The sequence below is a fragment of the Lissotriton vulgaris genome, chromosome 1_1 (assembly GCF_964263255.1).
Source record: "Lissotriton vulgaris chromosome 1_1, aLisVul1.2, whole genome shotgun sequence".
Classification (NCBI taxonomy): domain Eukaryota; kingdom Metazoa; phylum Chordata; class Amphibia; order Caudata; family Salamandridae; genus Lissotriton; species Lissotriton vulgaris.
The window spans coordinates 390,602,621-390,614,983 of NC_141685.1; the positions used below are offsets into that span (position 1 = coordinate 390,602,621).

The 12,363-nt window shown below is 43.8% G+C and overlaps 1 protein-coding gene across 1 annotated transcript in view; it reads left to right on the forward strand.

Annotated features, from left to right (window-relative positions):
- Positions 1-9,371: 9,371 nt before the first annotated feature.
- The window catches only part of PODN (podocan), a 429,517-nt gene continuing 426,525 nt past the window's right edge, over positions 9,372-12,363 (forward strand). Inside the window, exon 1 of the mRNA XM_086952453.1 lies at positions 9,372-9,581. The gene's annotated coding sequence lies outside the window, so the exon portion shown is untranslated. The remainder of the gene's footprint in view (positions 9,582-12,363) is intronic.

Sequence of the window (12,363 nt, forward strand, 5' to 3'; positions counted from 1 at the left end):
CGGTGAGGAGCGGCGGACAGGCGGTGAGGAGCGGCGGACAGGCGGGGAGTAGCGGTGAGCGGCCGATGAGGTAGGTTACTTATTTATTTATTTAGGAGCGGTGAGCGGTGGAAAAATGAAGCAAAAATGAAAATCGTGAGCAAGAGGAAGCAAACAGAGCATTACAAAAGTGAGCCAAACGGTGCATTACAGGAGGAAAAAGTTACGTGTGCAGGTTACAAAAGGGTAGAAAATAAACATAGAGGTATAGGAGGAAAAAGTGACGTGTGCAGGTAGCAAGAGGAAGCAAACGGAGCATTCAAAAAGTGAGCCAAACGGTGCATTACAGGAGGAAAAAGTTACGTGTGCAGGTTACAAAAGCATACAAAGTAAACATAGAGGTATAATACTGCAATATATGGAGGAAGGCTCCGGGGGACCCACGGACAACGTCGGGGCGGGCTGGGGCCCTGAAGCCTAATTGCTCCCAGACAACGTCGAGACGGGCTGCTAGTATCTAAATATTCATGAAATAATTCATCTTCAGGAGATTCGGGACATTGAGAATGCCTACCTATATCGTTTTGCCACTCACTGTTCATTGGGGTACATTTCAAATTGTAAGTGCTGTCCTTCGGGTGGATTGTTATGATGTGTCTTAGTCTGTTTTCCCTTTCTTCCTCATGTCATGTAGCTTGATGGAATGTTGGGTTTATGACATTCTGTGGTTCCTTATCAGTTGGAGAGTGGCAGTCGCTGATGTGTACATGGGGTTCCTTTGCTCCAATAAACTTCTCCTAAAGATCTTTATTTGTCCCTGACTCTTCTGTGGAATTCCCCTACCTCATTTTGGCGACAGATGGGATGCTTCATCACAAACATATAATTGTTCCTGCACTCTGGAGCGGACTACAGGAACCCTGTGTACTGTTGGTAACCCTGAAGCTGCTGGGGTAGGAATGTTTCCCTTCCCTCCCTTTGAAACAAAGCAATTCTTCTGACATTCCAAACCCGCATACGGTCCAATATCACCGAATTGTGACCAACCAGAATGATTTTGTGAGGCCCTCGAAATTTTGAAAGACCAGCCCTGACACCACCAAGTTATGACCTTCTTGGTTGTGGAAAGTCCCTTCTTCTTCTAAACACAACGATTATTCTCCCAAAGATTCTTTTATTCTCCCAAAGATTCTTTCAAGTGAGTGGCTTAGTAAAAGTGAAACCTGGTGGTGTAAGGGCTGGTCTTTCAAAATGTTGAGGTCCTCACAAAATCATTCTGGTTGGTCACAATTGGGTGAAATTGGACAATACAGGTTTGGAATGTCAGAAGAATTGCTTTGTTTCAAAGGGCATGTAAAACTTCTCCACCTTTAGTTTAGATTTGTCTTTTTCAACTAACCTGTCAAAACCTTTAACGGCTTCTCCTTGTGAAATACTTACTGAAAAGAAATGTTGTAACAAAAATACTGTCATGTCTTATGGTAACTTGGAGAAGAAGAAAATATGTGTTTCTTCTCCAAAATGGCTAAATGATAATGTAACTTGTTGATGCATTCGCTTTTGTTCCTCTGTTTTTTGTTTGTTTGTGAAGGGGTGGGTGGTGTGTCTTGTCGTGGGTTGTTCTTTTGTGTCTGTCTTGTGTCTACCTCGTTTCCAATGTTTTGTGTTTGACAGAAGGGAGATGTGTTATGATGTGTCTTAGTCTGTTTTCCCCTTCTACCTTATGTGTCATGTAGAGTGATGGAATGTAGGGTTTATGACATTCTGTGGTTCCTTATCAGTTGGAGAGTGTCAGTCCCTGATTTGTACATGAGGTTCCTTTGCTCCAATAAACTTCTCCTAAAGATCTTCATTTGTTCCCGACTCGTCTGTGGAATTACCCTTCTTCATGGACTCTTGCTGCTGGTTAAAGTTTAGATTTATTCATCAACCCAAGTTCTAGGTGCACAGTGAAAGGACATGCAGCCTGATTCATCAAGAATCTGGCCCTTTGCGAGTGCGATTTTTGCATTTAGGATTCATCATCCCAAAAGCAAAAATCGGTAATAGCGATGTCGCTATTTTGCTAGGAATTACAGTTAAGGAATCTCTATTTGAGATTCCTTAAATGCAATTCATCATCCATTTTTAAATTGCAAATTCGCAATTTTGGCCCTCTATTTATCGCGAGGTCAAACCTCGTGGTAAATAGTGAAAACTTAGAAAAATGCTTTGAAAAACATTTTTCTAAGTTGCATGTTGCACACAAACATGTCCTTTGGACATGTGTGTGCGCAACACCTGTTTAAAGTTGCATTTTAGGGGTGCTACAGGGTGTCCTTTGGACACCCCTGGCACCCTTTAAGTCGCTATCTTATTTGCGATTAGCAAATTGCTAATCGCAAATAAGGAATACTCCCCATTCATTCCTATGGGCCTTTTGGCCCATAGGAATGAATCGGGAGTATTCCTTATTTGTGATTAGCAATTTGCTAATCGTAAATAAGGAATATGTAGGAATTGCATTTTATTTTGCGATTCCTACATGAATCCCGTTTTGCGAGTCTGTAATAGCGATTCCTTATGAATCGCTATTAAAGACTCGCAAAACGGTTCTTTGATGAATCAGGCTGATGGTTGTTGTGCAGCTCAAGCTGTGCAGCAATTTTTTGCTTATTTTTTTTTTGGTTGGAATTACATTCCCAAATTTAAAATGCTAATTCGAAATCTATGCGCCATTCTAATTAGGAATTCATGGTAATTCCAAATTAGAAAATCTAAACTCTTGGATGCTTTGCATTTACATTATGCTGTAGGAAATTAAAATGCACCACCTGAAATTTACACAGATTGATCCATGTCCCATCGTTTCCAAATTCTTGTTTGTGCTTACGATTCACCAGTGTTTAAACATCACAATGCTCCCAAACCCTTGTTTGTGCTTACAACCCACTTCTCAGAATAATATTATCTCTAAGGCGTGGTTTGGACAGCGCGGTAAATTGGTGGCTTAACCCGGTTGCTCCTGCTGTGACAGGCAATATTCCGTAACCTTAGCAGTCCCAGATTCATCATCTGCAATGTTGATGACAGATTCCAGCATGGGAACAGCGGGGCAATTGAAAATATCTTCCATCTCTAAAACAAAAACGTCCTACGCCTCCGTATATCGCCTCAGAGTTTCTTCCCCTGGCTCTGTGCTCATTGATTTCGAATATAGCTGCTTGGAAGAAAGTCGGGGTGCGGTGTCCTGACCTACTACTCTACTCGGCCACAAGTAAGCATCCTTTCTTTATATTAACCCACAAGTACGAGACCCTGAATTTGTTTCACCGCCGGTACCCCGCTGTGCCTCGCAACAATACCAGGCTATAAATATACACTATTAGGGATGCCAGACACCAAAATGGTGGCACCCCGGATGGCTCTGAACTTTTCCTTTGCTACATCCACACTGCCCCAAGACCACTAATTACACCAGAGCATCAGAGCATCTGGCACCGGCTCCCCTGCACCCACTGGAGCCCTGCAGCAGCCCTGCTCCCTGAAGTGGCAAGAGCTTCATGAAGTCAAATAGAGCCCTACACTCAGAAGGTCATCAAGGCTCCTCTAATACAGGTGTAGGACATATTGCAACAAGGCTCTAAAACCATTATGACCTCTTTGATAACACAATATACCAACCGATATGCCTAGTGTCATTCATGATCACTTACGATTACCCTGAAACATAAAGCATCCTAGGGAGACCAGCAAAGATAGCAGCAAGGCTTTTCTGGGCTAGGACTCCAAAGCACCAATCTACAGAATAATCAGTCACTTGCCAGGAAGGAAATGTGACTGATCACGTATATGACTGGCCACCCTCTGACAAGACATTGAGTCTTATTATGACTTACTAAGATTTCTAACAGCCTCACCCATGCCTCTTCAAAGCGCCTCCTAATCTCAGTATGCTGCCTCTAATCTCTTGGGTGAGACCTTACACACCAATTCTGCTGATGTTGGTTCTGGTGACAAAAGCGCTATCCGCCACAGCTCAACTCTTCGTTACTCTGAGCAGTAAATTAACATGTGGGATGAGACCTTTCCCACTAACAGGGGTGCAAGGAGAGACACAGTTTTACGACATCCTTCGCCTCTCAACCTCTTAATGCTGCCAACGTTCACTAACTATAAACGATCACGAAGCAGAGCCAACAAACTACAATAGACCCACATTTAACTCATTTGGGACACCCAAACATTCTCTCAGCCACTCATCATTGGCTGAAAAGGAAACAAAGACAAGTCTGAAATGCTCAAAAACGAAAACCCCGGCCACAGACTCTCCCATCAAAAGGAAAGCAGACATCACCAATACTATGGACATGATCCAGAAGAGACTTGCCAAAGTCTATGACCACACAAAATCCACCAAATCCTACGCAGACATTATGCACCTGGAACTTGGCACAATCAGGTCGGACATTAATGCCATCAACAGCAAAGTGGCTGAATCTAAGTCAAGGATCAGCACGATGGGAGACATAATGGCCAACTCGAACAAAGCCATTTAGAAACTACAAACTTCCAAGACCCTCCAAAGAGAAATGGCAGAACCTGAAGATAGGAACCATAGAGGGATCCTCCGCATTTTCGGAATGCCTGTGGGTTCCGAAGAATCAGCGAATATTTGTGTTGCAAAGTCATCCTTTGCCCTGGGCAACCCCAACTTTTTGCAGACTGGAACTGGTGGTAACTGACTCTGACTGACCCTGGGTTCTGTTTAACCAGGCACAGGGCCAGTGCCAAGCTAAAAGTAACATTAGAATGCAGTTATGACACTCAACATACACTAGGGTACACTGCGGTATGGTGGGGTACCCCTGTAATTGGCATGACTTACCCCATAAGCCCTTAGTATGTAATAGGACAGGGGATTGAAACTACCTAGAAGTCTACAGTATCCTGGGGGATGGCAGTTTAGAGGCCAGCAGATTCTCTGCCCCAGCATGTGTGCGGTGCTGAAGCCTGAGGTCAGGTTAAAAGCAGCACTGGTTGCCAGGACAGCTTTTTAAACCTAAATTGTGCCCAAACTTGTCCTTGGGGGTAGGGGCCCATAAAAATAAAACGCCTACCATGTTTTTGTATATTAGGGACCCCCAGGGTCACCCCTAGGTATCCCAGGGGTGAGGGGTCAGTTACCTTAAAGGTACACCCTTATAAAATGAGTTTTTATATGTCTGGGTAAATTACATTTTATATTTCACTTCCCACATTGTATTAAAGAGCTGCTCAAATTCGACTTTGATACTAGAAGAACTGGGTATGGAAAATCTGCATGATTTCTGCAGACTCCCCTAGTTGCACAGGGGGTGGTGGTGCTGTAGAAATTAGGGAAATACTTATAAAATATGGTTTTATAAGCCCTGGTGCTAGAAAAGTGTCCCAAGTCATTTTCCCCATTGCAAACCCTGTGGCCCATAGGTTAACATGGTAGGAAGTTATCTATACTACTATTATAAAGAGAGAACTGTGTGCTTTGAGCCAGGTAAACTCGAAAAGTACACCATCAATCGCAACACCCAATGCAGCGTTGGAAAGGGGGGTCACATAGGCTATAAAAAAAATAAATGTTATTTAAAAAATAAACAATAAAAAAAAGTAGTCCCTAAGAAGTAGCGCCGGCCGTGTGTGTTAACAACGTGCATGCTGACATCATCGGAGGACAGTTAAGTGAGGCTGACTGGAGCGGGGGCCTGGGTTTGTGCGACTGGGAGCAAGCGTTGATGTAAGGTGCACGCAAGCCTGAAATGCAGCCCCCAGCCCCCTTCTGCCCGGGCAACGCTGGGGCGGGCTGCTAGTGTATATATACATATGTTGATACATCTTAGATGACTCTACTCAGCTACCATCATACATCACCAGATTACACATCTATGCTTCGCTCATGCCTCTGATATATGTTGTTGCATAGGAACCCCTCCTTACACATTTACTATACCAATTATTAAATTCAATGAAATATGGCTAACAACTTAGCACATTTCTTGGTTTTAATTGACACAAACACAACAACATAATATTCATATATGTTGTAATAAATAGACATGTACATTGGCTGTGAGTTTTGCCAAGGAATTTTTGGTTGGAGATATTTTTATACTGATGGCCTTACGTCTTTGTGTACGCCTGTGTTGGCCATGCCTAGCATTCTGACACATTTCCATCATTGAATTGCACTGCATGATGGTGTGTCGCGCAGTGATATGTTAGTAAATCCCACTACTTTAAGGTTGCATTGGATTTTCTGTGGAACACCTACCTTGCATTGATTAAATCCGGTGTCACGCAGGCCAACCCCGTGCATCACTTGCACTTCACGCATTCCCAAAAATAAGCAGCAAGGCTCCTGCGTCAGTTGGTAAATTTGACTTGAGAACTTGCATTGTCTTTTGTCACCTTGTGTGATACAAGGGCTTGATAAATCTGAGCCTCAGTTTGTTGTTCCGCCCTCTTGTCTGGAAACACATTACTTTTCCTAATCCCTCTCTGATCGGGGAATCCCACATGGTGGACAGAAATACTGTCTGCTCCGGTGGCCCGTGGAAAGAATATCTTGTGTAATGAAATCCTCTGTGTTCAATTTCAGCTTGTCATCCTCAACATGAACTCTGTGGTTATTTGGTTGTGGTTATTTGGTTTCTAAACAAGCCCGTGCCATTGTCAGATCTTGTATCTAAACTCAGGACTGCAAATGTCTTTAGAAGATTGGAATGTTCAAAGCCCCTGTAAAGGCAATACAGTGGAAGATGGGCAATGGTGGCTGGTGCGTGCCTCCAGGTCTAACATTCCAGTGTGGCATTCCAGTGTTCTCCATGTTTAACTTAGAACATTCTGCACTCAATAAGTAGGCAGCTCTAATAACCTAGTTTTTAGACTCAGGCTGTATCAGCTGTTAGAAAACAACAATGTTGGAGCTTCAGGGAAGACAATGGAGTGGCTCAGGGCCACTGATGGGTGATATGCACATTCTGTTCCAACATTCCATTTCTATTTCTCTCAATTTAATTTAGAACATTTTGCACTCAACTGGTGGAATGTTCAAATGACATTGTAGCTCATCTGCCTCTGATTGTATCAGTTGTTCAAGTACCTGCTGCTTGATATAAACTTTCACATGCAGTTCAGGCCTATCATTTGGGTACACTGATAAATGAGTTGAATTCCCTCCCTAGCCTTGCTGGCTGTGGGTTTGCAAATGCCACTGTGGCATCGAAAGATCTGGCACTTTGGCCTTGTAATTCATGGTTTTGTCTTTTTGTATTAACAAATCATCCAACATTTTCCATGTTACTTCTTTTACAGATCTCAAGGTGTCCCATGTTAGGGATGATGAGTGTATTCCTTGCTGGGTACTCATCACATCCCAGAACTGGCACTGTCAGTGCCTGGAACACACAAACAGACCCATACAATGACCCTGTCATGCTGGCCCATCTCTCACTGCCGAGGGATTGGCCCAGCTGGCATGGTCAGGTGAGACTGCTTGATTGGGCCAATTTTGTGTGGTCCTGTCACGGTCTAAGGGCCAAAAACACTGACCCACATACTGAACGCTTCTAGCTGGCCCATCTGGTAGTACCAGAGTGGGAGACATGCCAGTTCAAAACGGAACCATGCACCAGGCCCAGGCGTTCTATGCATAATATGAGCCCTGATTCCCTGCCAGCAGCCAATCAGAATGATCCTCACATATGAACTCTTTCTTTTTTGTTGCTTTTTTTTTTAAAAATAGTTGTCAGAAATTTAATGATATGCATTGTGTTCTCTTTGGGGTCATTGCTATATGCAGTTTCTTTTGTCCTGAAGATGGTCTGAGGGATTTACATCATAGAAGACCGAAACGTCGACTGTACTGTCCATTTCCCCAATTACTGATGTATTTGAAGTGATTGCTTTATTTATTAGGATATATGTCACTTTTTTGATTAAACTAGGAATGGATATTTTTACCCATGAACCTTAGGTTAAAATGTACTGTACTTTTTTCATCTGTATGCATTGAATTAACTTCAGTTTTGATTGTACCCCGCTAACTTTGATTTACTAATGAAAATATATTTATATATTGACTATAAGATATTCACGTGTGGGTTTTGTTATTTTGATCCTCTGCGCATTGATTGCACAAGTTATTCAATTTATTTTACTACTGGTTCAAAATTTGCAAACATTTGAACTATCAAAGAATTGTTTTAAATATAACTTAGAAGAAATCATATTTCCTGAACAAAATCCCTTGTTGGCACACTTTACCTGATATTACCTGATTCCATGCCAGCAGCCAATCAGAATGATCCTCACAAAGGAACTCTTTCCTTTTTTTGCTTTTTTTTTTTAAACTAGTTGTCAATAAGAATTGTTGAAAGAGCCTGTTATTTACACAACCTGCCTGGCCGCAATTCCTGACACTCAGAATAGCTGGATATGAACTACTAGAAACTCGCACGTGGGCCAGCAATCTTGAAATTATCCAGAGTGCACTGCAGGATATTTGTTACCCCTTTTGGCATATTTTCAGTCCAATGGTTTACAGAATCAGAGCCTCCCGAGCAAGAAAGTTTCACTTTGAGATTCGCTTCAACACACTGTTGACTTAAGATTCCACAGCCCTAGTGGCAACTCTGATTGAAAGATCCCAGGGCTGGTGCGCAGAGATTTTTTTTAAACTGGCTAAGTGGCGTTTACACTACCGTTAACTTTGTTCGTTTGCACGGGTTTCTTGTCGAAGTGCTCCTGTTGCTGATTTACGAAGAGTGTAGACTGAGGGTCCTACCAAGCCCCGGTTTCTTTCATGATGTCCTGCAAGTACCTGAATGTTAAAAGAATTAAATAAAAAAAACAGGCCTGGCTGAATACCTCACATTCCAGATGCTAAGACTTGGGAGTTCTGCGTTATTTCAGCAGTTATGAGCGGGCGCCAATCTGCACCTGAGCTTAACTCGCTCGCGTTCTCAGTCTCGCGCCTGCACCTGTTTCAGTGGGAATAAAATGTGTTACTTTTCGCATTTGGACCAACTTCTCAGAGCATGGTTAAGGGCAGCTTGAACAACCTATCCGTGGCGCGTGGTTCCTTCAGAGTTGTTGGTAAATGTCTTCACGTCATAGCGTAGTACTGGTCCGCGCAGAGCTCGTCTGCCTCAGTCTCGGGGCCTCTGTCGCAGAGGCTGGGACACATCTACTCGGCGCCCGCAGACAGACACCTGGCGCTGCGCACTGAAGTACATCCACGGGGGCACTGAGGCGGGGATCCCCTGGCGCGGCGCACTGACTTCTCATCACCCACGGGGTCTCGGAGACGGGAATACCTTGGCACGGCGCACTGACACTGCTCATGGGGCGCTGCGCACTGACTGCTCATCACCCGCACCGCGCGCTGGAGCGAGCAGGGTCTCCTCAGTCTTGGAACGCGTCCGCGCCACATCTGGAATCGATCTGCGCGCGGCGCTGGGCGGCCCTGGAGCTGAGAGCGTGGATTTGAGCTGCGCGTGACATGGCACGGAGCGAGGGTCGCCGGTGAGAAGACGCGCTCTACCCGCCTCTGCCTTCGTTTGTGGCTCCTGCTGTCAGCCCTCAAGGTGAGTGGGGGAGGGTGGCCGGACAGGCTGGGGGAAGCAGCTCTTATTACAACCGTGTTGTTGAATTATAAAGAAATCAATTCTACATCAGTGCGTTTTTCATCCGAAACTACTCTCTGAGGTTGAACAAGTGTTATTTGGACTGCGCTCCCTTTTACCGTTATGCATTGTCTGTAATTTTGACAAAACACACGTGGGCAGTGTCTCATTGCTTAGAAGGTTAGACGCAGTTAGTGCCATATTGTCGGGATTATTTTAATTTGTGGCTCCCCAGGCTGCGTAGGTGCAGTTCTGCCGATGGACTTACCTTTTGGGTCTGTTTTCAGGTTGAGGTACTTTCAATTGAGTGAGTGATTGCATGCATTCACCTAGTGTTCATTGCAGAGGACGACGCTTCAAGGCGCTAGACAATATTATCTGGTTATGGGAACTCACATTTGGAACCTGTGTTGTGTTTGGGTGACACATTTGCAGAGCTTTAAGTGGGATTGAAAAACTCAAAGGGGAGTGGCTGAGGCAATTAAGGGCGTGGCTTAAAACCACCTAAGCTAGAAATCTGTGCATAGCATAGTGTACCCTCCACCTGGTATTACGCTGTTTCTGTCATTGCATGCAGACATATAATACACCAAGTAACATTATACCGACAACAAGCTAGAACGATTGGCTATGCCAATAGTTGTTAGTTGCATAAGATACTTAAGCAACAACTATGGCTTCGTTGTATAGAACACTGAAAAGGCTTCAGTTCTGAAATGATGAGACCATGAAAGAACTATGAAGAGTCTTTTGAAGTTGCCCCAAAGGCAGTGAAGGGTGGCGCTGCTGCAGATTATATTTTTTCAGCGAGAGTGAAGGCAAAATCGGAGGGTCGATAGAGACGCCTCTCAGCACCTGCTTTTTAGAACTGTCGGTGCTTGAGAACCGACAGGACCCGGCCCACTTAAAGCCCTGCACATGTGGATGTCGAAAAGCCACGAAGAGACCTACATATGTCAAGGTATCAAACAGTCGTGTTTGCGGCCAGTCTACAGCACTACTAAGCTAAAGCATCAAACGACCAAACGCTGTATAAATGCCAACAACGAAACATAACATTAGTGGGATGCTTGATGGATTACTGCGAATTTCCATGTAGCGAGAAATATGCTGCCCATAGGATTCGTTATATTTATTTGTATATAGTTATTGATTTTCTTTTATGTCAGCGGCTGTCTGCCTGTGGCTGCTGTAGGGTACATTTGGATGACATTATATGGGTGGTACTTGGGGATGCCGTGCTGTTGAGGTTCATTCCATTGCAGTCAGAGTTCCTGTGTTGGGCATTCGTCTTCCAGTGCCCACATCCGAGTTGCCCCCGGGTAGCCTCCTGTTGAAGTGTGCAGCTGATTTCAGCATAGTGTGAAGTATGCATCACATGCCCTTACTTCGAAGAGCGCGTGCCTAAAAACTCAGAGTGCAGCAGAATTCTTTATTTGATGGCACTTTCCAAAGCTAAACTTAATGTATTGATTGTGATTTACATTTTTTCTTTGATTGCCTAAACTATCTGTATCTGTCTTTAAATTGCCACACAGGATGGTCTAAGTAAAAGTCCCTCAGACCATAATGCCAAGCATCACCACACAGCACTTTAAAACAACATACATTAAGTTCTAACTTTGAACATACACCTAACGTGTCAGAATATGCAATTAACTTGTTATAAAGATGTCCATCAGCACATATCAGTAGCTCACTACCACACATGTAAATTTGTTAGGCAGTCAGCCCCTGTGGCAACCGAGGAAATACATGTAACCAATTTGGCACTCCTCTCCACTCTCACCCACCCAAAAAAACAATCCCAACTCATTACAACTGACAGACTCACATCACTCTGCCGACGGAGGGCACCGGTCCACGAAACTGAATCAGAGTTCAGGCTGCAATGGAAGCATTTGGAAAGTCATATTCAGAATACAAAACAATGCCTCAGTGCCACACTAACGGTAATTGACAGTAACAAAAACCCCAATAACACTACATTGACGAAAAATATCACGGCAGTCCGAACTGTACCTGCTTGGTGAAATCAACAGTTGCTACTTACCTTCTTTTCACCTCGATGTATATTCTCTTAAAATCTCTTCCAAGTCTGAACTTAGAAATGTTGGTGCTGTGGGCGCCGTGACCTTTAGCCCCACCCCTTCCTTTAGAGTACAGCTCCATCTCATTTGTCTAGTGTTAATCTGGGGAACCCTGGTTTGTTGTACCCTAGGCAGGGCCCTAGATTGCTCCCCAATAACATCTTCGCTTTTTAATTTGCTCATTTATGATTAATCTTTGCAAACAGAGCAGTGATACTAGTTCAGGAGTGACGTGCCAAAACCTCCAGCTATCCATAGGCCGCACATGCAAAATTAAAATGTTCTGTTTGGACTGCATTAGAGCCTGCTGGAAAGCTGCTCCATTTGGACAACTTTACAACGTAGACGGAAACATATTCTTTCCATATAGGGCAGCTTACTTTCATTCCCTGCTATTAATAAACCTCCCATTTTGCAGCTGTTTCCCCTGCCAAAGGGTGTCTTAAAGTTCTGGAGAACTGAACAAATTGTGTCTTTGCCTTGTGATACCAATCTGAAAGGACACGCGCAATCAGACTGACCAGGAAAACTCAAAACATATGTTTCTGACATATTTTTTTATTAGCATGTTTATAAATGAATGTGTGCAGGAATAGAAAAAGATGGCCTGGTTAGTCCCTGGGGTTGGTTTTAGGAATAGGGAAACTTTTTGT